This window comes from Furipterus horrens, unplaced genomic scaffold, assembly GCF_987537825.1.
Source record: "Furipterus horrens unplaced genomic scaffold, mFurHor1.1.pri manual_scaffold_8, whole genome shotgun sequence".
Classification (NCBI taxonomy): domain Eukaryota; kingdom Metazoa; phylum Chordata; class Mammalia; order Chiroptera; family Furipteridae; genus Furipterus; species Furipterus horrens.
This window is the reverse complement of record NW_028327178.1, coordinates 89362821-89368210: the sequence shown is the minus strand read 5'-3', so window position 1 is coordinate 89368210 and position 5390 is coordinate 89362821.

Genomic DNA, 5390 nt, shown 5'->3' with positions numbered 1-5390 from the left:
TTCACCTATCACAGGTGGGGAGGGTGTTCTAGAACGTAATACCTGGGATTAGTGAGGGAATACTGTATGCCCCTGGCTGGTTTGGCTCAGTGGATTGAGCGTCAGCCTGCGAGCTAAGTGTCGCTGGTTCGATCTTCCAGTCAGGGCACATCAGAGAAGGAAAACTCTGACTCCAAAAAACCTCCGCTGCCTCGCGGCATACCTCTTCAGGGGAAAGGCTAAGGGAGTAAACCCCGACAGAAAATCCGGAGCCGGAGTCCCTAAGGCGGTTTGACGTTGTAGTCAACACCGGCAACTCCTGCGGCGCACCTGAAGCCAAGCTGTATTGACTCCGTCTTTCCCTTGGACCCTTCAGCTGCGAAGAGAGGGGGGGTCTGCTGCATGGGCAACAGCAGACCCTCCATATCACCCTGCCCAGGCTCTGTAGCTTCAGCTTCACTGGAGAGGACACTCCAGCGTCATCGCAAGATGTCAATTCAACACGGGAGGAGACAGATACCGTGTCACTCCCGAGTGGGACTGCACAGCCATTCTCGGCGGTGCAGATAGACTCTTAAGAAGCTACACCATCGTCTCTCGAGACGGACGGCTGCCGCCGCCACCGCCGACGACTGTATTCCTTAAGAGTTTCCAAATTCTGGAGGGATCAGCTATGGAGAAAGATATAAATGCTTCACTATTGTTACAATTTACCAATTTGCTCTATGAACACAAACAAGGGTTTTTTTTATCAGCAATATTTTGAACAAAGTCACAACAACAATAACTACCCTCAGTTTATTCAGTCCTACAATCAATTCTTGTTTATCCTGATTATCTGCCTGTATCTCTATGAGCCCAGTCATTTCCCAAAGCCCTACAAATCCCCATCTATTTCAAAGGTATGATCTGCAAAATTATTCTCAGAAACTCATATTTGAAAATAAGTCAGCAGATGTAACATTTTTGCAAATGTTTGGGTAAAACAATGACTGTCTTTAAGTGACAAAAAATATTTAAAATGACATGGTTATAGAGCAGATTACAATGCAACTGACAAAGGAATTTGCATTTTTTTGTAACAACATTTTATGATAGCACACTAAAAATTACAAATGAAAGCATATCAGAGTAATTCATTAATTAATTTGTCCCCAAACTGTCAATTTTACCTGGGGTTTATTTGGGGAAATAACAATTGGTTTTGGAAAATCAAAGGGAGTGTTTGGCTTTTTCACTTGTCATTAAAATAATCATTCTGCTTTACTATCTATGTGCCTTTCCTTTTCTTATTCTTAGTTTTCCTTGTTTCCATTTCCCTTCTTGAGAAATTCCTCTTCCAATGTCCTTTCTTACTGCACTTCCCTTTCCTGTATCCTTCCTTACCTTTTTTCACTTCCTCTATTCTTTTTCTTTTGCTCCTTCCCTCTACACAATCCTTCAACTTTCACAGACCCTCTGTGACTTATGTGAACCCTCCATGACTTACATAGACCCTGTTTGACTTACACAGTCTTAGTTTGTTTCTTCTTCTTAACTCATTCAGAAATAACCAACTTTAGAATAACCTACTTTCAATTCTATTTCCTTCAAAATATATTGTCATAATTTATACCTTTTATTGCCAAAACCATATATTATTCCCAACTTAATTAGAATTTTCAATTTTTAGAAATCTTAATTTTAGTGAAAACTGAAAGTAAGTAATTAGCATTCTTTAGATTGACAAATTTATGAATACATTTTATAACTTTCAGAAATAGATTTTTTCCATTGGCAAATACATTTATATTTTTAAGAAGCATAATAGAGATAACGTTGTGAGAAATGCTCACAATAAAAACGGGACACAGGACTCGAGCAGCAAAGCAAGGCATTTATTCATGAGTCTGCAGAGCTGGGCGCACCACCAGCCAGGAGACTGTGTGCGCAAAGTAGACAAAGAAAACTGGTTTTATACTAATGCAATGAGCTCCCCCTCCCCTCTCCTTCTCCCTGTTTCTCCATTACTGGTTAATCTGGGTTCACATCTAATGTGATTAACTACTTAACTCAGGGTGTGATTCGTCGGCAGCCGTCCGTCTCGAGAGACGATGGTGTAGCTTCTTAAGAGTCTATCTGCACCGCCGAGAATGGCTGTGCAGTCCGACTCGGGAGTAACACGGTATCTTTCTCCTCCTGTGTTGAATCGACATCTTGTGATGTCGCTGGAGTGTCCTCTCCAGTGAAGCTGAAGCTACAGAGCCTGGGCAGGGTGATATGGAGGGTCTGCTGTTGCCCATGCAGCAGACCCCCCCCTCTCTTCGCAGCTGAAGGGTCCAAGGGAAAGACGGAGTCAATACAGCTTGGCTTCAGGTGCGCCGCAGGAGTTGCCGGTGTTGACTACAACGTCAAACCGCCTTAGGGACTCCGGCTCCGGATTTTCTGTCGGGGTTTACTCCCTTAGCCTTTCCCCTGAAGAGGTATGCCGCAAGGCAGCGGAGGTTTTTTGGAGTCAGAGTTTTCCTTCTCTGATGTACCCTGACTGGAAGATCGAACCAGCGACACTTAGCTTGCAGGCCGACGCTCAATCCACTGAGCCAAACCAGCCAGGGCTCAGGGTGTGATTAAGTAAGGGTAATCTAGTTATAGGTCTATCTCCAATTTATTTGCAAAGTTATTTAGCTACACCTTCCCATTTCTCTGTGCTTGGTGACAGCAATCTTCCTCCTTTTGATCCCAGAAATATGTGTGAGGAGCTGCGGAATGTCATTTCCTTGCCCCTTTTCCATGATTTATCTGTTAATTATCTCCTACCGGTTTGTGAGTCACTGGCTTGCTTTTTCATCCCTAACAAAGTGAACTTTTTTGTAGAACCAGGCATAAACAAACATATTTTATGTTAATAAGTTTAGAAGACATCAACCAAACCCTTGCTGGTGTGGCTCAGTGGATTGAGCCCCAGTCTGCTACCAGAAGGTCACTGGTTCAATCCCAATCAGGGCCAGGTCCCCAGCTGGGGGCATGTGAGAGGCAATCTCACACATTGATGTTTCTCTCCCTCCCTTCCCCTCTCTCTAAAAATAAATAAATAAAATCTTTAAAAAAAAGAAAAAGAAAAGACATCAACCAAACTTAAAGTACTCATTTAGATTCCTTTAGTGTGCTCAAAGGTGAATTGTTTGATTATCTAAGGACCCAGACAACATTTAGGAGGCTGGAGAAAAAGCAGGGTGGCGGGGGGTGGGGGGGGGGAGCATCAGGCTTGATGTGTCTTTAGCAGCTTGAGTTTTAAAATGCCCATTTTTTTTCCTCTTCTTTTTCTTTCTGAGTTTTACTGTCCGAGAGGGGAGTGGGATCTTTTCCACTCTAAACCATCAATTTAAATCCTTTCTGAGTAGACTCCTTATGATGTAACAACAAGAAAGCTTGCACATAATAGATCATATCCCATTCATCAGACCTTCGGAAAAAACAACTTGAGATCAAGATCAAGCGTTCCTTTGAAAGCAGAAACAAAAACCAAAGCTAAAACAAAGACAAAGTTCACACAAATGAGTATTCTCAAATTAAATCCTCTAAAAGGAAAGACTGGGACTAGTCTTAGACTCTTATCTCACACCAACCAATACTGCAAAGGATCCTGATGAGGTCCAAATGGCACGAAGCCCAAATGGCGGAGACAATATTCCCGGTTGTACAAAACAGGAAAGATTTAACCAAGTCCCTAAAAGATAAGAAAACAGGCAAAAAACTGTAACTAAAGTTTCATTTCAGGCAGAGAAGAGAAACAGAGAGAGCTCTCAAACAGAAACAGAGTTCCTCCCACAGAAGAACAGAAAACTAAAGACAATTAAATAGCAGTATGCAACAAGAAAGGCAAACAATGCCCAAACCAAAACTGAAAGAGCACTCCAACCAGATCCCATACTGGGGGACTGAGATTCTTTTCTTTTTCTTGTCACTGAGTCGTGCCTACCGCTGAGCGGCACCTATTGATTCCTACAGAACCCCAAATGGTTCAGAGAACCCAACTGGCAGGGCAGGGGCCCCTGGTTGTGCACACCAGGGACTTCACCCAGTTTGGGCTCGTCAGTCCACCAACAACCCGTTTCCTCTCACCAGCAAAGCACTTAAAGGCATCTGATGCCTTGCAAGGGAGAGCAGGAAGCGTCGCAGCTCTGGCAAATTCCTGCAATCCCTGCCAAGGGGTCAGCCTGCCACAAGCAGCTGGGACCCCCAGCCCAGACCCTCCAGGCCTTACTGGGGTCCCCACAGTCCCATCTGAAGTCACCAAAAACTGTAACTGAAAGCCATTCTGGCTGCCTGCTGCTACAAAAGCCAATACTCAAGCGGCAGATGCTGATGTAAAAGGAAAGTAGTTTGTTTTCAGGTGCCAACAGCCTGGAAGTTGGAGGGTTCATGTCACAAAGCCCACCCCCTGGGAAGTCCTTATATCACAAAACCCATTTCCCCATCTCAGTGGAGTCAAAAGATTTTTTAAGGAGGGAGAGGGGAACAGAACAAAGAAATCGAGGAACGGGGCACAGTCCATTCTGATAAGGCAAGTGATGGTCCGGAGTGCATCATCCTGGTTTAGTCATCCTGGCTTCACATCATCCCGATTTCACATCATCCTGGCTCCACAGTTGAAGGTCAGCAAACCTCCTGGAGCTGGGATGCCTGAAGGTCAGAGTCTGTATCTTTTGAAGGTAGTTCCTAGGATTCTTAGACAAACATGTTGTTCATCTACAAGCTACATATTTGTCAGTGTCAGCACTTATAGAAGCAATGTCAAAAGAATGGTGGGGTGGGTTACAATTTCCCACCATTACAATTTTCCACTTTTACAGTTAAGTGACTTGCTCACTGTCATATAACCAGATCAGGCCAAGGAGGTGGCCTAAAGCAGTGGCCAAACTTTGAGCCAGACCAACTGGTTTCCAATCCTACTACCTGTCTCACCCCTCAGACCAAGTGATGTCAGCTCTCCGAGCCAAGTTTCCTCATCTTCCTCTGGGGATGAAAACAGCAACTTGGTGAGGAGGTTGGAGGATGCAGTGAGATGATGTAAGGGAAACACCCACACAGGGACATACTCAATCCACGGGCACAAGAATTACATTCTTTGCAAAGAAAACCCAGGCTCACAGGGCAGACAGAGCAAGATCACCCAGCAGCAGAGCGGTGGCTGCCACCGGGCTACGGCTGGGCTGATGTTGCCTGACACTGGCCTGCCTGTCATGCCTAGGGCCCAGCCTGAGCCAGATTCAGATGATGAAGGATTTCTGCAAAGCCCCTGGGAGACCCCAAGAAGGAGGAGGTGCCCAGTCTCCTATTAAGGGCTCCCCAGGAGAGGCAGAAGCTAGAGCTGCAACTCTTGAATCACCCACCATCCTTCCTTAATCCATGTATTAGTTCTATAATGTTCT